Genomic DNA, 21,308 nt, shown 5'->3' with positions numbered 1-21,308 from the left:
TGCAACTGGATCAACTAAGTAAACGGTGCCCTTAGGATCTGACCCCTTGCTGTTCCATTCGTGGATCGCACGCGGCGATAAGATCTGCCGGTACAACTCTACACAACTCCGAATTTATCTCTTTTTACTGCCTTGGTTGTATGCACGTAATACGTATCTTGCTTCGTTCTGGAACGTGGGCTCTCTGAATTTCGTGAATAAAGTTCTTCGTGACGGGCAATTCCTTTCTTGAAATGATAATTTAATCAAGACCCTGAGCTACCGACAGGCGTCGATATACATACAGTTGAAATGTGTACCCCGACCGGGACTCAAACCCGGGATCTCCTGCTTACATGGCAGACGCTCTATCCATCTGAGCCACCGAGGGCATAGAGGGTAGTGCGACTGCATGGACTTATCCCTTGCACACTCACAGTGGGACCCACATTCTCAACTTTATGTCCACACACTCCATTCGTAATGCCCCTGCCCATTACACTCATTACTCGTGGCAGACAATCTTACCGAATTCCGTAAGAGTTCGGGCAATACGTTTGCATCCGCACAGAAGAAGAAGGTCAATAGCCGGTTAGCCTGAACTATATGAAGATGGTATCTATTCGTCGGTAAGTTCATCTCCCCATTCAGTCTCCTTTATCTGTTTAACTTAAGGGCTCCAGATATTCAAAGGAGTGATGAGCTAGTAAAACCAGTTTTCTTAATAACCCCCTTCGCATTTGCGGTGATGCTGGGTTACTCTCGTGGCCATCAAGATCCACGAATCTGTCCCCGATCGTCTATGTGCGGGACTAGATCGGATGTCAGCTCCTCACAGCGCCTGCTTCCCGCATATCAAGAACCAGTTACAACAGCTGTGGGCTAGCTTGCCTCAGGAGAGCATACAACGCCTTTATACAGTCTTCTCAAGCGATTCAGCGCATGCTTTCAGGTCAGAGGTGTTGCAACGTCTTACTGATAAAAGGGCTCATGTTGCCACATTCTCTGTAAATTTGACTTGGTTTTGTCATCTCCGAAATAACATGACACAGCTTCTTAGCTCGTGAGGTGTCATTTCGTTTGCTCCTCCCCTTCTGGATGCTTTATCATTTTTGTCGGACAGCGCATTTCGAATTACATCTGTTATGGCCAGTCACACTGTTTATAACAGGAACACTTCTTGGAAAGAAATCGAATCAGGTATCGTAAAAAGAAGGCTACAGATTTAGTAGACTCAGAGATGCTCAATAAAAATGTGAATATATATTTCATCATCCTCATCATCATCATCATTTAAGACTTATTATGCCTTTCAGCGTTCAGTCTGGAGCATAGTCCGCCTTATAAAATTCCTCCATGATCCCCTATTCAGTGCGAACATTGGTACCTCTTCTGACGTTAAGCCTATTACCTCAAAAACATTCTTAACCGAATCCAGGTACCTTCTCCTTGGTCTACCCCGACTCTTCCTACCCTCTACTGCTGAACCCATGAGTCTCTTGGGTAACCTTCCTTCTCCCATGCGTGTAACATGACCCCACCATCTAAGCCTGTTCGCCCTGACTGCTACATCTATAGAGTTCATTCCCAGGTTTCCTTTGATTTCCTCATTGTGGACACCCTCCTGCCATTGTTCCCATCTACTAGTACCAGCAATCATCCTAGCTACTTTCATATCCATAACCTCAACCTTATTCATAAGGTAACCTGAATCCACCCAGCTTTCGCTCCCGTACAACAAACTTGGTCGAAAGATTGAACGGTGCACAGATAATTTAGTCTTGGCACCGACTTCCTTCTTGCAGAAGAGAGTAGATCGTAGCTGAGCGCTCACTGCATTAACTTTGCTACCACTCGCTTCCAGTTCTTTCATTATGTTGCCATCCTGTGAGAATATGCATCCTAAGTACTTGAAACCGTCCACCTGTTCTAACTTTGTTCCTCCAATTTGGCACTCACTCCGTTTATATCTCTTTCCCACTGACATTACTTTCGTTTTGGAGATGCTAATCTTCATACCATAGTCCTTACATTTCTGATCTAGCTCTGAAATATTACTTTGCAAACTTTCAATCGAATCTGCCATCACAACTAACTCATCCGCATACGCGAGATCGCCTATTTTGTGTTCACATATCTTAATCTCACCCAGCCAGTCTATTGTTTTCAACATATGATCCATAAATAATATGAACAACAGTGGAGACAGGTTGCAGCCTTGTCTTACCGCCCTGAAACTACTCTGAACTATGAACTCAATTTACCGTCAACTCTAACTGCTGCCTGACTATCTATGAAAAGACCTTTAATCGCTTGCAAAAGTTGACCTCCTATTCCATAATCTCGTAGAACAGACAATAACTTCCTCCTAGGAACCCGGTCATATGCCTTTTCTATATCTATAAAGCATAGATACGAGGTGTGGCTAGAAAAAAACCGGACTAGTACTGGTGAAACAATAAAACGAGTGCAATAAGGCTGAAAGTCGCGTGGCCTGTCACGTGACTCTCGCTCCGCCTACTGCTCGAGTTTCATCTGCCTCCTGCACTCAGTCTGCCCGTGGCGTCTGTTTTAAGTAGTTGACGTTTTGTCTGTGCGTCGGAAAATGTTGAGTGTGCAGAAAGAACAGCGTGTTAACATCAAATTTTGTTTCAAACTAGGAAAATCTGCAAGTGAAACGTTTGTAATGTTACAACAAGTGTACGGCGATGATTGTTTATCGCTAACACAAGTGTTTGAGTTGTTTAAACGATTTAAATATGGCCGCGAAGACACCAGTGATGACACTCGCACTGGCAGACCATTGTCAGCAAAAACTGATGCAAACATCGAAAAAATCGGTAAACTTGTTCGACAAGATCGCCGTTTAACAATCAGAGCAGTGTCTGAGTTAACAGGAGTTGACAAGGAAAGTGTTAGGCAGATTCTTCATGAAAGTTTCAACATGAACAAAGTGTGTTCAAAAATGGTTCCAAAGTGTCTCACAATTGTACAGAAGGAACGCCGAAGAATGATTTGTTCTGACATCCTGGAAAACACTGAAAGTGATCCCACCTTCTTACAAAATGTTATTACTTGCGATGAATCGTGGTTTTTTACTTACGATCCCGAAACTAAACGCCAATCGATGCATTGGAAAACTCCTGGTTCTCCACGACAAAAAAAAGCACGAATGTCAAAATCGAAATTCGAGGCAATGATTATTGTTTTTTTTTTTTTTTTGACATCAAACGGATTGTGCACATTGATTGGGTACCAGAGGGACAAACAGTGAATCAGCATTACTACATTAGCGTCCTGGCTACCCTACGTGAGCGAGTACGGAGAAAACGGAACGATTTGTGGAGAAAAAAGTCATGGATCCTTCACCAAGACAATGCCCCAGCTCACAGTGCGTTGTCAGTGAAGACGTTTTTGGCAAAACACAACATTCCCATCTTATATCATCCACCCTACTCACCTGATTTGGCCCCCTGTGACTTTTTTCTTTTCCCTAAAGTCAAGTCAGCTTTGAAAGGAACTACATTTGAGACTGTTGAAGCAGTAAAAGAAAAAGCGACGGAAGTAATGTATGGACTTACCGAAAATGATCTGCAGCATTGCTATGAACAGTGGAAAATTAGTATGGAGCGGTGTAGATACCGAGGAGGAGAGTACATTGAAGGAGATAACATGAAATTGTAAATAATTGTAAATAAATGTTTTTTCCAGCATCAGTCCGGTTTTTTTCTAGCCGCACCTCGTACAATTCCCTGTCCCACTCGTAATACTTCTCCATTATTTGCCGTAAGCTAAAGATCTGGTCCTGACAACCTCTAAGAGGCCTAAACCCACACTGATTTTCATCCAATTTGTCCTCAACTAATACTCGCACTTTCCTTTCAACAATACCTGAGAAGATTTTACTCACAACGCTGATTAAAGAGATACCTCTGTAGTTGTTACAATCTTTTCTGTTTCCATGTTTAAAGATTGGTGTGATTACTGCTTTCGTCCAGTGATGGAACTTGTCCCGACTCCCACGCCATTTTAATTATCCTGTTTAGCCATTTAAGACCTGACATTCTACTGTATTTGATGAGTTCTGACTTAATTTCATCCACCCCAGCCGCTTTATTGCACTGCAATCTATTGACCATTTTCTCCACTTCCTCAAATGTGATCCTATTTCCATCATCATTCCTATCCCATTGTACATCGAAATCTGAAACATTACTGATCGTATTTTCACCTTCATTGAGCAACTCTTCAAAATATTCACTCCATCTGCCCAAGGCATCAACAGGATTCACCAGCAGTTTTCCAGAACTGTCCAAAATACTTGTCTTTTCCTTCTCACCTCCCTTTCGAAGACTGCTAATTACACTCCAGAATGATTTTCCAGTAGCTTGACCCAAAGTCTCCAACCTGTTTCCAAAGTCTTCCCAAGATTTCTTCTTGGATGCTGCAATTATCTGTTTGGCTTTTTTTCTTTCTTCAACATAACTTATATATTTACGGTAAATAAATCGAAGCTGCTTGCAGAAAATACACTTTAGCTATGTAGGAAGTGTGGAGATAGTGGTACCAAATTCAGCAACAATGCCAATCTTTTTCACACAAAGCAAATATTCCTAGCGAGCAGATAAGGCGCGGGTAGCGTGAACTATCTTAGGCGTTTAGTATTCGACTAAAAGAAAGTCAAATACCTCTAAACAGAACAGCTCAAAATTATCAAGCAGAAACTGTATTATGCAAATAAGAATTACAGTTATAAAATATTCAGCAACTCTAACCTGTAGCAGCAGAGTGTTTCCACAAAGTGTCACATACAACAAATACAGGCTAAGTATGAACTTATTTAAATAAAACGATGTCTAACACTATGAAACTAAACATAAATCAGTAAACAAACTCTACATGTGGAATTCCTCTTCCCGCTCTCTTCGACAATAACTTCGAAATCTGGCACAGATGTAGTGCCCGAGGCGACGTCCATATTCCGCAATTAAAAGGACTAATAAATGCTGAAATGTTAGTATCCTCGCGAATAGAGAAGCGACAATATTTTGTTTTTGACACACGGCAGGTATTAAAAGAATAATTTCTCTCTTAACCAATAATAATATGACTGGAAATAACGTATTCGTCCTGTTGAACACACAGCAGGCATTAAAAGAATAATTTCTCTCTGAACCAATAATAATGACAGCAAATAACGTATTCGTCTTGTTGAACATGTGTTCCGACAATGCAGTAAATGTTCAGGTTTAGCGCAGAAGGCATTTACTGAAAAGTTCCCGGAGACAGCTGTACCTCATAGTAATACGATTCATCGACTTCTTAAGAAATTTCCAGAGACAGTCTCAGTGTTAGATGCTCATCTAACTGCAAGACCACCTAAACTAAACGAACAGAAGTTGTTGACTGTTTCTGACTACGCAGCAGAGCCAAGAAGAATCATTGCTCTACTTGCAACAAAACGACATCGGGCTTGCAACCGTGCGTAAATCCGTTAGGCGAGTATGGAAATTGTTCCAGTATAAAGTTGCAGTAGCTCATGAATTGAAAAATGCAGATCATGAAAAGCAAATCCGTTACTTCACATCTTTTATATCTTTTATTGAGAGGATACCATTGATATTCTTGATGTCACCTTCCAGACAGACGGGGTGTCGTTCCACCTCTCTGATCGTGTTAGCACACAAAGCACACGATTATGAGCAACGGAGAATCCCCGTGCTGTGCCGGAAACGCCATTGCATGATCAAAAAATTGGAATGTCTGTAACATGCAGAAACTGCAAGCAGGAAGTGTGTCCCAATGAAATTAAGCGGGCTCAGACTTGTGGGCGTAATTTCCAACGTATGTCATAACTGTACAGCAACTTTCCGAACGTAGTGTACAGCCAAATAACGTTGAGAATAGGATTTCAAATAAGAGCTCAACAAAGATGGTCGCAAGGCAACCAACGACGTAAACACCACTGAGCGAGTCGTCTGTAAAAACACTCTGGTGTGGCATCCCACGGAGCGGACGTAATTGTCTCAGCAGTAATATCTTCAATGGGTGTTATAAAACTCTTTAATATTAGGGGTGAAAATAATTGAGGCCGTAGGGTGCAAGTACTGCTGTGAGATGAAGAGATGGCGCAAGAGAGGAATGTGGCAGGCCGCATGAAATCAGCCAGAAGACAGATTACTCAAAAAACGTATTTAGTATCAATGCGAAGAACGACTTAAGACAAAAACATTATTTAGTATCCATGGCAAGAAGCGCACACGGGTCGGTATCTGCTGTGATCGACAGATTAATTCATGACTGTTGAATACACAAAAATCAAACCGTATCCCCCGTCACGTAGGATTATTTCCCGACCCAGCGTTTGTTCACACGTCAGCGTGACAGCGTGACGACTTTTGCGTGACACGTTAGGTTTATATCAAGGCACGTGGACGGATGAACTTAAATCGTAGATATATAAGTCCCTTCGCACGTCGCGTCCTCTGCCAAGAAGTCCGCGTATTGTTTTTGATCGACAACGATAGTTTCGTAGGCGACCCCCTGCATGCGTGGATTACACACGCCTCCTCCGCATTCTGCCAGTTAATCTGGGCCCGGCATCTTCCTCTCCCACAGCTACACTGACGCGGTCGTTCCACTTAAATCGCTCCGCACAGAAACCACTATTCCAGTGACTCATCGCCGAGCAAGGTGTCCTATAATATCGGATGAGTTCATCTGTTTAGGTGCCTCACGCTACAATTATTTGTTTTGAAGCTCTTCGTCCCTCTCAACATGCTGTCCTTGTAAGATTAATTTAAATACCGTAGCCCGGTAAAGTGTTGACTCTGACACAGCTTTGTAATACTTGGCGACGAAGCAAGCGACACGCGATATCTGTGGTGGTTACTCATTAGTGATTCTGTTGTGGATTGGCAGGAGAGCCAACCCAGGAATATTAGAGGAAGCCGAAAGGCACGCGTTTTAGCTCACACAGGCTGTCGTGAGGCCTGGAACAGGAAAGGGAAATTAGAATGTAGAAAAACGGACGTAGCTGGTGGAATACTTAACTTTAATCCATTAATGGTGAACGTCGGTCTGACGGTACATGATTAACAAGATCAATAGCAACTGATAATGGCGCCTTGCTAGGTCGTAGCAAATGACGTAGCTGAAGGCTATGCTAAATATCGTCTCGGCAAATGAGAGCGTATTTTGTCAGTGAACCATCGCTAGCAAAGTCGGCTGTACAACTGGGGCGAGTGCTAGTAAGTCTCTCTAGACCTGCCGTGTGGCGGCGCTCGGTCTGCAATCACTGATAGTGGCGACACGCGGGTCCGACGTATACTAACGGACCGCGGCCGATTTAAAGGCTACCACCTAGCAAGTGTGGTGTCTGGCGGTGACACCACAGATTCTGTCACTCAATAACATTTCGGAGCTGCTTTCGTCGCTTAATCAACAACATATCCAGTTTCAATAAAAACTCATTCTGGAAACATCCCCTAGGCTGTGGGTGAGCCATGTCTCCGCAATATTCTTTCTTTCAGGAGTGCTAGTTGTGCAAGGTTCGCAGGAGAGCTTCTATGAAGTTTGGAAGGCAGGAGACGAGGTACTGGCAGAAGTAAAGCTGTGAGGACTGGGCGTGAGTCGTGCTTGGGTAGCTTAGTTGGTAGAGCACTTTCTCACGAAAGGCAAAGGTCCCGACTTCGAGTCTCGGTCCGGCACATAGTTTTAATCTGCCTGGAAGTATCATATCAGCGCGCACACCACTGCAGAGTGAAAATCTCATTCTGTAAATAAATCAGTTCCTCTTGTATCAAAATGCACTCTAAGATAGAAAAAAATTACACACCATGAAGGAGTGATGCGAATGGAACAGAAATCGGTAGACGTGAGGTACATGTACAGACAAATAAATGATTACATTTTCAGAAAAACAAGATGATTGATTCGAGAGACGAAGTGAATGAAGCTTTCGTCCATCTCTGGCCCTTATCCAAGCAGTTATTCCGCTTGGCATTGACTGATAGAGTTGTTGGATGTCCATCTGAGATATATCGTGCCAAATTCTGTGCAAGTGGCGCGTTAGATCGTCATAATCGCGAGCACGTTGGAGGGCCCTGCCCACAGTGCACCAAATGTTCTCAGTCGCGCTGTGATCTGGCGACCTTGCTGTTCCAGGTGAGGTTTGGTAAGCCTGAAGACAAGCTATAGAAACTCTCGCGGTGCACGGGCGGGCATTATCTTGCTGAAATGTAAGCCCAGGCTGGCTTCCTATGAAGGCAACAAAACAGGGCGTAGAACATTATCTCCATACCGCTGTGCTGTAACGGCGCCGCGGATGACAACCGAAGCACTCCTGTTGTGAAAAGAACCACCACTCCTTTCTGTCGGGCCGTATGGCGGGTGACAGTCAGGTTATCCCACCGCTGCCAGGACCGTCTTCGCTGGCCGCCTGAGCTCAACTCGAAGCGGGACTATCACTGAAGACAATTCTACTCCTGTCAATGAGATTCCAGGCCGAAGGAGTGTCTGGAGACACCCCATACAGCGGTGGGATATCAGCCTGCCAGCCAGACGGCCCGACAACGAGGAGTGATGTTCTGGGGTGCCATTTATGTCCATAGCAGGACCCATTTGGTTGTGATCAGCGGCACCCTCACAGCACAGTGGTACGTCGACGATATTCTTCTCCCCGTTGTGTTGCCCTTCATGGCATCCTGGCCTTATATTTCAGCACGATAATGCCCGCCTGCAGACGGCGAGTGTTTCTACTGCTTGTCTTTGTGCTTGCCAAACCCTACCTTGGCCACCAGGGTTGCCGGATCTCTCCCCAGTTGAGAACGTTTGGAGTATTATGGGCAGAGCCCACTAACTAGCTCGGGATTTTGATGACACGAGGCGGCAATTGGACAGAACTTGGTACGATACCTCACAGGAGGACTCCTAAAACTCTGTCAGTCAATTACAAGCCAATAACTGCCCGTATAAAGGCCAAAGGATGAAAATGTGTTATTGACTTGCACAATTTGTAAAGCTTTTTCTCTGGAATAAATCATCCAATTTTTCTAAAACTGTTTGTCTGTACGTATACGTGACATCCATCGATGTCCATCCCATTCGAATAATTCCTTAGTGGTGCGTCATTTTTTTGTGTTAGAGTGTAGTAATATACGCTTTTTTATAGAGTTCCTAATGCTGTTTCTTTTTCACTGTCAGAGAATATGTACGAAAACAAGAAAAAGTTTTGGTGACGATAATTCGATATGTGGCTGTTATACTTTGAGTGTTTCCTAATCTTCAGTAGACTGAAATTTTCCCTTTCAGTTTTTTATTTGTTCGCGATGGAAGTAGAGCAATGACATATAACGACAGCGCTTTTAATATTTCCGTTAAATCCTTTTTTTTAAACCTTGTTATCATCCGTCAGTGCTCTTTTTGTATTAACTTAGTCGTCGTCTTTCTGTTTTATAAAAAAAACGTACACGTTGAAAAAGGAATTACCATATCTCTCGATATCGAAACACTCTTCTCTTGGATCGCATTTCGCCCGGGCAGTGCAGTCATGGCTGGCCCTCGTCCCGTGAATGGCGGTACCTGGACAGGAAAAAGAAAAATGGTTCAAATGGCTCTAAGCACTATGGGACTCAACTTCTGATGTCATTAGTCCCGTAGAAGTTAGAACTAGTTAAACCTAACTAACCTAGGGACATCACACACATCCATGCCCGAGGCAGGATTCGAACCTGCGACCGTAGCGGTCTCGCGGTTCCAGACTGCAGCGCCTAGAACTGTACGGTCACTTCGGCCGGCACAGGAAAAGGACAACGAGGCTACACCTTCACGTGTATTTCAGAGTTTCGAGATGTCTTTCCATTCCTTTTGTTGGAGCCGGGTTTCGTTCTTCTCAGTTGTTCGTTTTTCAATGGCGTCGATTTTGCTTACGTGTTTACCGTTTCGATGGGGCAGTATACTCTTGTTTCTTCAGTCAGCATTCAAATCCTGCTACATTGCAAGTGTGTCCAATTATGCACTGGACCAGGACTGTTAGTGCCTCACTACAGTACGAGTGTGCCCCATTGTGCAAAAATTCTAGCTTGTTATTTAGTGTAAGACTAATATACATTTAATCCTGGCATGCATTTGAAAAAAAATGTTTACAAACTGACATGGCACAGCGGGCGTACAACAAGGATCAGTAATCACATAGGAACCTGGGGTCGCAAACGCTACGAGAGGGCGCTACGGTAAGGTGTGGGCTGGCATCGTTGGAGACTGATTGAGTCGTACATTCTCCCGGACCGACTTGATGTTCGCACGTATCTCGTATTCCTGTGAGGTGTTCTGCCGGACTTGCTGAATGATATTCCCGTACCTATTCATAACCACAGTCGAGTTTACCACGACAGAGATACCGCGCATTTCGGCAGACAGGTGAGCACACATCTGTAGGCAACCTTTCCGGACCGCTGGATTGATCGCGGCGGACCACTGGCATGGCCACCACGATCACCCGGTCTGTCCCCAATCGATGTCTTCCTGTGGGGGTATATGAAAGGCATTGCGTGTGAAACACCTGTTACATCGCTGGAGTACCGAATGGGCAGCATCGTTGCGACAGCAGGATGTCTTCGCTATACAGTAGCTATCTTTGAGGGGGTGCGCCGTTGAATCCAGCGTCGATGCCAGGCGTGTCTCGACGCATCCATTTGTAGCAGTTGACTAAATAACTGCAACGCCATTTAGTAGCTCCTTGTGCCCTTGGCGACCGCGGTTCCTATGTGATTACTGATCCTCGTTATATGCCCCATGTGCCACGTCAGTCAGTAAACGTTTTTGCGGATCACCCTACATAAAAGGCAATGTCCCGACTGAATGGCTCATTCACTGACTCATCATTGCTCAGCCCAAACCACTAAGAATAGAAACCTGAATGTTGCCGAGATTGTTCACCTTAACTTGTAAGCGTTGTTTAAGATAGGATTTTTCGAAATTCCACCCCTTAGGGGCTGAAAGAGGACCAAGTCGATTCACTAACTAACTAACTTATTCGTCAGTGCCTTGCCCAAACCGGTAAGGCTAGAAACTTAGAATTTGGAGAGGGCATGGATTTTGTATTTTAGGCATATTTCAAGAGGGGCCTGATCGAAATTCCACTTCCAAGGAGGAGAAAAAGAGGATGAATGGTGTTTTGAAAATACGTCGCTATTAAGCCAATTTTTAAGCTATAACTACGAAAAGTGGTATTTCGTTTCAAAGTCAGAAATAAAAGAAAATACGTATTTCAGCGATTGTGGAAATTCAACCACTAAAGTAGCAAAGTATTGGGTGAAAGTTTTTTTGAAATTAAATCCTAATCAAAGAACTGCTAAAGCATTTTAAAAGTTGCATGTATGAAAACTGGTAATTGGCTTATCAAATGGTTCAAATGGCTCTGAGCGCTATGGGACTTAGCTTCTAAGGTCACCAGTCCCGTAGAACTTAGAACTACTTAAACCTAACTGACCTAAGGACATCACACACATCCATGGCCGAGGCAGGATTCGAACCTGCGACCGTAGCGGTCGCAGAGTTCCAGACTGTAGCGCCTAGAACCGCTCGGCCACCCCGGCCGGCCTTTGGCTTATCGGTTACAAATCAATTTTTTTTGGAAATTCAACCCCATAAGAGAGCGAAATAGGGTATGAACTACACTCCGTCCTAATAGACCTGAAGAGAGTAGCGACCGCAGTACCGTCCTCAGGCCACAGGCGTCATCGGATGCGCTCTCCCGGCCGTTGTCAGTTTCCGTGACTGGAGCCGCTACTTGTCAACAAGTAGCTCCTCAATTGGCCTCACAAGGGCCGAGTGCACCGCGCTTTCCAACAGCACTCTGCAGACCGGACGGTCACCCATCCAAGCTCTACAGCGCTTAACTTCCGTGATCTGACGGAAACCGGTGCCACCACTACGGCAAAGCCGCTGACGGGTAGGGGACGAAAAGTTTTATGGAAATATTTCAATATGAAAGCGCTTTTTAAGCTAAACCAATGAAAATTAGTATCTCTCTCCTCAGTTATATACAAATATATGTTAGGGAATGAAAGTTTCTAAGGAAATATCAGCACAAGAACGCAAAAGGCATGACTAACAAAAACTTTGGACTCCAGCTACAACAATCGCGTTTTGCAGAAAGAACATTCGGAAAAGACCATGGGCCTTAATTAGCATGAAAAGTTTAGAAGGTGCTGCAAATTTCAAACAATATAAAAATTCTATTTAAGAAAAGAAAAAATTTGTGCGGACGATATACTTTAGCCGAGCGAAGCACCGGGTGCTGAGCTAATGTGGAATAAATTTAAGTGTGGCGTGATGTAGTGTATTAGCCATTTATTACAACGTTCTGGAAGAAATGGAAATCGACAAGGGGAAAAAGGTGTATTGTTTGTATTATTTTAGACGCTCTGAAGCGATTTCGGAGTAGCTTGCTTGGATATTCATTGATGAAGTGACTAGCCTCTAAACTGTAGATAGTTTTTTCCTTCCCAGCTAATGTATGTTAGATGATATCATTGTGACTTCCTGGCCGATTAAAACTGTGTGCCGGGCCGAGACTCGAACTCGGGACGTTTGCTTTTCGCAGGCAAGTGCTCTACCAACTGAGCTACCCAAGCACGACTCACGCCCCATCCTCACACCTTTACTTCTGCCAGGAGAGCTTCTGTAAGGTTTGGAAGATAGGAGACGAGGTACTGGCAGAAGTAAAGCTGTGAGCGGGGCGTGAGTCGTGCTTGGGTAGCTCAGTTGGTAGAGCACTTGCCCGCGAAAGGAAAAGGTTCCGAGTTCGAGTCTCGGCCCGGCACACAGTTTTAATCGGCCAGGAAGTTTCATATCAGCGCACACTCCGCTGCAGAGTGAAAATCTCATTCTGGATATCATTGTGGATCTAGAAAGTATGTCTCATATCGAAAAACTGTAGAAATTATACTTTCGTAATGATGTTTCGAAACGCTAATGTATTACAGCACGGTAAAACTATTTCACAGTAGCTGACTTTTGAAAACGAAACTTCTGTTATTATTGATAATACCATTTTCATATAATAAAAAATTAAACATAAAAAGATCATGATCTAGGATATGTTAATTGACGGTTAAATTCTATAAAAGCAGTTCAAATAAAAGTAAAAAAGATACTTTGCTGACAAAGAGAATCGATCTGTCGACACGATTGATAACTTTGAGTGTTACTTATTGAACTACTGATGACATTAAGATAGACAGGCGAAACGTGTGTAGATAATAGAAGCCAGAAACTTTCGAAGTCGATTTCTTTCTTCCCAAGACAAGAAATCCGTAGATGTGGTATGCTAAAGACTGAAACAGATTTCAAAGGTCTTCAAACCAATAATCCGACTAAAGCGTTGCGAACAGACGAATCGAGAGACACGTGGCAAAAAATGGCGTTGCAGTTTATCAGCTATTCATGTGTGATTTCACTTATGGTCACTCCCTGTACATAGCTTCTGTGGAATCTTCTTTTCTCTTCTCTATTTTTTTTTTTTCAAGGTCTGGTCTGTGTAAAAATGGAAACGAAAGTGAAAACGAAAATTCTTTTAACAATTTTGTTTGCATCACCACCAGCCGTAGCAGGGACGGAAATAATCGTATTGTAAATAAAACCGCCTTTTCTTGCTGCAGTGTATTTTATTTTTCCCAACTGCAATGTATTTTATTTTTTCCAAACGCGTTTCGTCTTTTATTTTAAGGCATCGTCAGCGGGATCTAGAATGATACAGTTTTGTTTTGATATCCGATATTTGTAGATTATAAAACAGTTCACGTCTCGTTTTTTGCTTAAATGATTTTGGTAGCATCCGCGTTTCCTTTAATCTGGTGACATGCTGGAGGTCGCACTATAACTTCACTCAGAAAACATAAGCGCTTTTTTATGTTTCTAACTTTTATCTTCACAATATCCATATTGTTTGCCTTTGTTGCTGCGGAGCACTAGTAGTCTTCTGTCACTAGTTGTTGATAGTTGATCGAAACCTGTGACTTAAATTCGTAGTTGCTATAAGATGACTTTATGTCTCATTCTGTTTTATTTGTTTACATACACATTGGCAACCTAACGAAGTATATTCAGAAAACTAACGTCTATTCATTTCTGTTGTGTTTATATCTGCGCGCGCGCGCGCGCGCGCGCGTGTGTGTGTGTGTGTGTGTGTGTGTGTGTGTATGTGTGTGTGTGTGTGTGTTGGTGGTGGTATTTCAGTGCGACTTGTAGAATGTTGAATATGAATGTAATAGCTGTTACAGAATAGTTAAAACTTTTGGTGTTCAGTTGATTTGAGTTTTAGCTTAAATGTTTTGCGGAAGGATCCATGGACAAATAAGTGGAAAGCGGTTGGGTGGTATTATGATTATAATAGAAATCCTCTGTTGCAGTGTTACTGTACTGTTTTATCCGTTAGTGTAAACAATGAGTTGTTTCGCATGTGTACGTGATCATTCTGCAGGGTTTTCTTTTGTTGTTTGGTTTTCTATATTTGGTAATTTTTTGAAAAATGAGGAGGTGTTTTTAATTGTTGGTTCTAATTATTTTAAAGTCATCCTTTCTACAGCTTTCTTTGTGAATGTGTTCTCTTTGATGCTCTGCAAATGTCCAGTCATTTGTTCCATACTTCCAGGCTCCCATGTGTAACTTGTATCTGACGTCAAATGTTCTGTCTCTTTGTCCTACGTATCTGCCTTTACAACTGTTACATTGTAATTTATATATACCTACTTTTAGGTATACGTCTCTGTCTTTTGTCAGTTTTGTCTGTAGAGTATGCTATGTTTATGCCCTGTCTTTTGAAATTTTGGTGATTTTATGTGTGAGTTTGTATTTGTATGTCTTTGTATTTCACCCTGTGTTTTCTCTTATAGTTTTCTTATTATTCTGTGTAAGTTTTATGGTACTGAGTGTTGGTAATGCTGGTTGATTCTGTTGTGTTGTAGTCTCTGGTTTTGTGTTTCAACTTAACAGTACCAGAAACCTTAGACATCATAGACAAAAACCTGAAAACACCTACTCAACTCCCTGATGAACACATTAATGAAATACTCAAATTAATAAATATCATGACAGAATAAAATTACTTCCAATTTAATAATGAATTTTATTTACAAGATGGTGGATTACCAATGGGGTCCCCAGTTTCGGGAGCTTTAGCAAATGTTTTTATGATCCACACCGAACATATTATTTTCACAAAAATGGTAGCAAAAGAATAAAACATATTATACTTGTTCTGGTATATTGAAGACATACTGTGCTTAATAGACGAATCACAAACAAAAATTTAAAAAATACGTACTGACATCAACAAGGTATGTAAAAATATGAAATTCACAACTGAAAGACAACAGAATAATCAGATTAACTTTGTGCATAAAACAATCAAATAACAAATCATTAAGCATATGTTTGAAATTTACCGTAAACGCACAGTAACTGAAATAATCATTCCGTAATCCATGAACCACACACTTCCAAAAAGAACAATCAGAAATTTGACACATGCTACATACACTCAATACAGTGCCACTCAACAAAGAAAACTACTAATAAGAGACGTAATAATGCAGATAGCAAAAAACAGTGGTTACAATAGTAACACAGTCACAAGGTTAAGCAACGAAATTAAAAGTAAAATAAAAGCAGAAAAAACAAAACCACAACAGAAACAAACACAACCACCAACACTTAGTACTATAACAACTACACAGAATAATCAGAAAAATATAAGACAAAACAAAGGATGGTACACAATGATATACAAATCCACGCAGCTGGCCGCTGTGGCCGAGCGGTTCCAGGCGCTTCAGTCCAGAACCGCGCTGCTGCTACGGTCGCAGGTTCGAATCCTGCTTCGGGCATGGATGTGTGTGGTGTCCTTAGGTTAGTTAGGTTTACGTAGTTCTAAGTCTAGGAGATTGATAATCTCAGATGTTAAGTCACATAGTGCTCAGAACCATTTGAACCATTTTTCAAGATAATATGCAAATAATTAGAATAAACAATTAAAGACGTTTTCTAACCCTGCAAGAAAATTACCACATACAGAAAACCAGACAATAAAAGAAAACCCTGTTAAATGATCAAGCACACATGCCGAACGACTCATTGTATACACTAATAGATGAAATAATAGAATTTCGCTCCAACAGAGAATTATTGATACCATAATAACAATAATATCACCCAACCCGTTTCCACTCACTAGTCCATGAATCCCTCTACAAAACATTCAAACCAAAACTCAGATCAGCTTAACATTAAAACTTCCACCCACTCTCTGGTAGCTATTACATTCATATTCAACGCTCTACAACTCGCACTGAGTAACCACTGACACACCCATACCCATAGCCACACACTCACCCACCCACCCACACATCTACACACCCACCGACCCACACACCCCCCATTCACATCCCCCCCCCACACACACAGAAGCACGTACACACACAACATGTCAAAACAAAACGGTATCATTCTATACCCCACTGAAGATGCCCTGAAGTAAAAGGCGAAACGCGTCTGGAAAATAACATATATTGCAGCAAGAATAGGCGATTTACATTCACAAAACGAAAATTGTTGTATTTGCAAAGTTTAGCTACAACTTCCAGCTACTTGTCTACATAGTCGCTGCTCCTACTGAGACATCTGTCGTGGTCATCGACGACAGTGCTTATGCTCTCCCCAATTCCCTATGCTGATATGCAGCTCGCTGTCTGTGTGCCAAAATGCTGGCATAAACAGCGGTTCACGTGTACATAGAAACGAAAATCAGAAAGAGCCAAGTCTGGACCATATGGTGGGTTGTGAAACATTTCCCATCAAAAAAGCTGCAGGAGCATCTTTGTTGCACCTGCAGTGTGCGGCCAGGCATTGCCATGAGGACAGCCACGTCTGACGGTTACGTTACGTGGGCTGCGTGAAATCAGGCGAAACCCCTAAGCACACAATTCACACTCGGTGGGAGACACGATTGTTGTACGAAAGTTTGTCCGCTCCCTGTACGCTGAGATGCGAAAATTGTGACGTGACGCGATTGACAGGCATACTAGAGACACTGCGCAACTGATTTGTCCAAAACTTCGTAGGATTTTCATTTTTGTTTTTATTCCGCGATCGATTGGACCTTGAAAAACAAAGTAGCCCTTGTTAAATTTCATTACTCGGTTCTGATATGACATTAGTACAGTAAGTTCTTTCTTAAAAGTATTCTTTTTACTGAGGAAGCTACCTTTACAAATTATGGGAAGCACAATGTAAGAAATATGCAGTTCTGGGCAGTTAAGAATACGCAGGGGACTGAGGCATTTGAACATCACAGTGGAGGGTGAACCTTTGGCGTGGGATTATTGGAAATTACGTGATTGGTCCTTACTTCATTGATAAAGCCTTAACGGTTCCTCTTCTTAGGGAAAAGTGCCAGCTGAAACACATGGATGTGTAATGAGGGGCAGAAAGATTGGCTGGCCTGAATAATTTAGAGCGCAAGAACAGAACATAGCACATGTCCAAGTTCAGAAATGTCAGTGTTCACAACTCTAGCGGTCTGTGGAGCTTCAGCTTGGTGTTAACATCGTCAAATAGAAGCAATATAACAGATGGGATACAGTAGATGTCGACATTGATTCGAATTTAACTCACAGTATCATTCCTTTTGAAAATCGTTATTCGAGCACAGTTGAAATATAAGAACTCCGTGTTGGTAGAATTACTGCAACGACAAGCGTTTCACGTATGTTTGAATGGCAGACTGGCACAGTCAGCCTTTGGCTGTGGAGCGGTGCTACGTTCCTGACACTCGATGGCTCTTTGGCATCGGAAAGCCACGATCAAGCTGCAGTTTGACGCAACGTACTCTCGAACTAAGACCCACGAAGTAGAGAAATTTTTACGAGACGTGATACATGTTGATCTGAAAGAGCTGCTGGGTACCCACTTGTCTGTTGTCTTCAGCGCTGTATATCTTAAGTTCGCTGACGATGAGGCATGTGACAAACTTCTCAGACACTCGACGGATTATTACAGATTTTGTCACTCTTATGGAAACGTGGATGGGGTAACATCTGAACGCACTGGACTGGGAGTACACAAAATGTGCGTGTGTTTGAGCTACCATTTGAAGTTACAGCGGAATAGTTTACCCTTGCTCTTCGACCGTATGATACTGTGCTTGGCCATACGGCGAAAAAATCAATGACCTTCGAAACTTGCCCTGTCCTTAACAGGGTGCGACAACTGCACCACCATATACCTTCGTATCTCAAGAAAGCTGGTTGTCAGGCGATAATTATTTACGATGGTCAACCGAGGACCTGCTCCAGATGTGAACAGGTAGGCCGTGCACGTACAGAATGCCTGCAACGCCGTCTCGTGCAGATGCTCTCAGACGATCTTATTCCGCTGTCGGTAGCGACTTGTATGCCGATTACGTGACGCCCCTTCTATGTTGGTACAAGCCTTGGAGGCCGTTGCAACAGTTCCTGAGGGGTTCCCAGCTTCTTCTGGCGCCGATGCCGCTGTTGCCCCTCGTCGAGCCCAGGAGGACCGCATGAACCGCTGCAACGACAGGACGACGTTGCGGTGGAAATTGAAGAACAGGATGCCGCATCCAGCCCCTGCCCTGCGCCGGTCACAGAGACAGTCTAAACAGAAATGCCGAAACGCCATAAGAAATGGCGCACAACGACCGAGGCAGTAGAACGGCCCAAGGAAGAAACAATGGATGATGAGTTCGTCAACCGATACACCGATCCGACACGGCCGATCCTAACGCACCACATGGTTTGATGTCTTTCCGCGCTACTGGCGGGACCGCGCACTGTGGACATGCGGGAGGTCACCGACGCTCCACCCCCGGGGTTGCACCCACGACTAAGTCTGCCTCTCGGGTTTCAGTGTGATCGACCCCCCTGGGAGACTGGGCGCAGGAGACGGAGATGCGGGATGCTCTTCAGGACCCTGGCGGTATACCAATGAAGTTGGCAGCGTCTACGTTGACGGCGACAGACGCCTTGGCCGGCATGACCTACAATCGCCGCTTCCTAACTCTTCGCCCTGAAGTCGCTCCACACCATGACCACTGCCTACCTGCAATACCAAGGACAGACCCCGCGACTTGATGGAACAGGCATACCGGCTCGCCACGAACAATGTCAGTTGCATTACTTTTGCTTTCGAAACCCATGTGCTGCAAGATGCACTATGAGCTGTGAATCTGAATGTTTTTTTTCTTCAAGAAGTTCGACCCGGACTCTGTCTCGATGCCTACGGATATGACGCCTAAGCCACGCCTTCAGATGTGGGCGGAGGAGGTACGACTTCTCTGCTCAGGGAAGGGATTATGGCAACTGATGTATCCTATTTACCATCGGCCCGTGGGGTCGCACTCACGGTTGCTACAGTCTTGTGAACTTGCATGTTCCTTCCGGAACCGACACAAGGAGAGAACGCCACATCTTTTATTCCTAAGGCATAACACTGTTCTTCCAGGGGAATACCGACCACTGGGTAGTAGTCGAAGATTTCAATTGTGTGCTCAGACCATCTGATCAGATGACGCACTATACCACTTGCCCTGCACTTCAGGCTCTTGTAAAGGACCTGGCTTTGTTGGACACATGGGTCACACAACACGGCGATCGAAAGGCATATACCCGTTTGGATCGAGTTTACGTCACATACGGCCTGCGATCGGCAGTTGTCAGTGCTGACATGTGGCCGGCAGCGTTCACGGACCACGTAGCATATATGTGTATTCGCAACCTCCCCCGCCAACGCGTTGACAAAGGAGGGGATAGTGGCACCTCAATGTGGCCCTTCTTGATTAGGTAAATTGCAGACGCGAAGTTGAGTCCAAGTGGAGCAGATGCCAACGGCGATCACCCGCCCACGGTTCCACACTTTAATGTTCGTTACTGTGTGTCAAGCCGCCTTGTGCCGAACATTATCCAGCTATGGACGAGATAGAGCGTTCTGGTATACCGTGACCACTTATTTCTGTTACACTGCGCTCTGTGACTGGCTGTGTAACCTCTGTCACCAGAACGACAATTGGCAGAAAACTACGTCAAGGCCCACTTGCTACATATCGCCACGGTATGTCTCGCGGATGTGCGGGTGCGGGCGAGGACAGCTGATGATGTTATTTGAGAACGACCTTCCCTCCGTCATATCATTCAAGACAAGAGACGACGTAAGAGGCAGCTCATTATGGAGCTCGAGACGGAGGATCGACAACGAGCTGAAACGCAAATGAATATCGTCCGAGATTTCACAGAGTCATATACACCACTCTACGAGTGAGAGCACAACATGGATGCAGGAACCAGGGAAGTCCTATCCGACCTACCTGTCTCTGGGAACCTGCAAGATGGTGACTTTGGAAGAATTCCGAGAGGCTATGTTGCGCGCTGCTCCCAATAAAACGCCAGGCCCTGACAGACTCCCTCCTGAATTTAACAAAAGGTTTTTTGATCCTATGGGCCCAGCGTGGGTCAGCATGTACAGAGGAGTCCTGAACCAGGAGTTTCAAGTGCCATCTGAATTCAATGAGGTCCTCTTGATTCCAGTGCCCAAATCTTTATTTTCGCCCATTGACAATGTTAAACATCGATTACAAACTGTTAGCAACGCACCCTTTGAGAGAGGCTCAAATCTGTGGTGTCACCGCCAGACACCACACTTGCTAGGTGGTAGCCTTTAAATCGGCCGCGGTCCGGTAGTATACGTCGGACCAGCGTGTCGCCACTATCAGTGATTGCAGACCGAGCGCCGCCACACGGCAGGTCTAGAGAGACTTCCTAGCACTCGCCCCAGTTGTACAGCCGACTTTGCTAGCGATGGTTCACTGACAAATTACGCTCTCATTTGCCGAGACGATAGTTAGCATAGCCTTCAGCTACGTCATTTGCTACGACCTAGCAAGGCGCCATTATCAATTGCTATTTATCTTGTGATGCATGTACCGTCAGACCGATGTTCACCAATTATGCATTAAAGTTAAGTATTCCAGAAGCTACGTACTATTTTTGCTACTATAAAGACCTTGTCCTGTTCCAGATCTCACGCCATCCTGCGTGAGCTTAAACGCGTGCCTTTCGGCTACCTGTCATAGTGGATTGGCTGTCTTGCCAGTCCACAACAAAATTTACAGTAATGGTGGCCATTCACACTGAGCACACCTGTCTCGGATGAACCCTAATGTGTTTACGACTTTGAACACCTATAGATGTGTTGTGGCGTTGATGCAAATATGCCGCCTCCAGAGCGCTTTTGTTCCGCTGGATTTTTACCAG

General features: G+C 43.9%; 1 non-coding gene across 1 annotated transcript; it reads right to left on the bottom strand.

Moving 5' to 3' along the window:
* Positions 1-12,543: 12,543 nt before the first annotated feature.
* Positions 12,544-12,618, bottom strand: Trnar-gcg. Its single transcript has one exon. It is a non-coding gene; the product is annotated as a tRNA-Arg (tRNA).
* Between the last annotated feature and the right edge of the window lie 8,690 nt (positions 12,619-21,308).

Source organism: Schistocerca piceifrons, chromosome 8, assembly GCF_021461385.2.
Source record: "Schistocerca piceifrons isolate TAMUIC-IGC-003096 chromosome 8, iqSchPice1.1, whole genome shotgun sequence".
NCBI classification, from domain to species: Eukaryota; Metazoa; Arthropoda; class Insecta; order Orthoptera; family Acrididae; genus Schistocerca; species Schistocerca piceifrons.
Note: the sequence above shows the minus strand (reverse complement) of the source record. Positions and strands in the feature narration are given on the sequence as shown.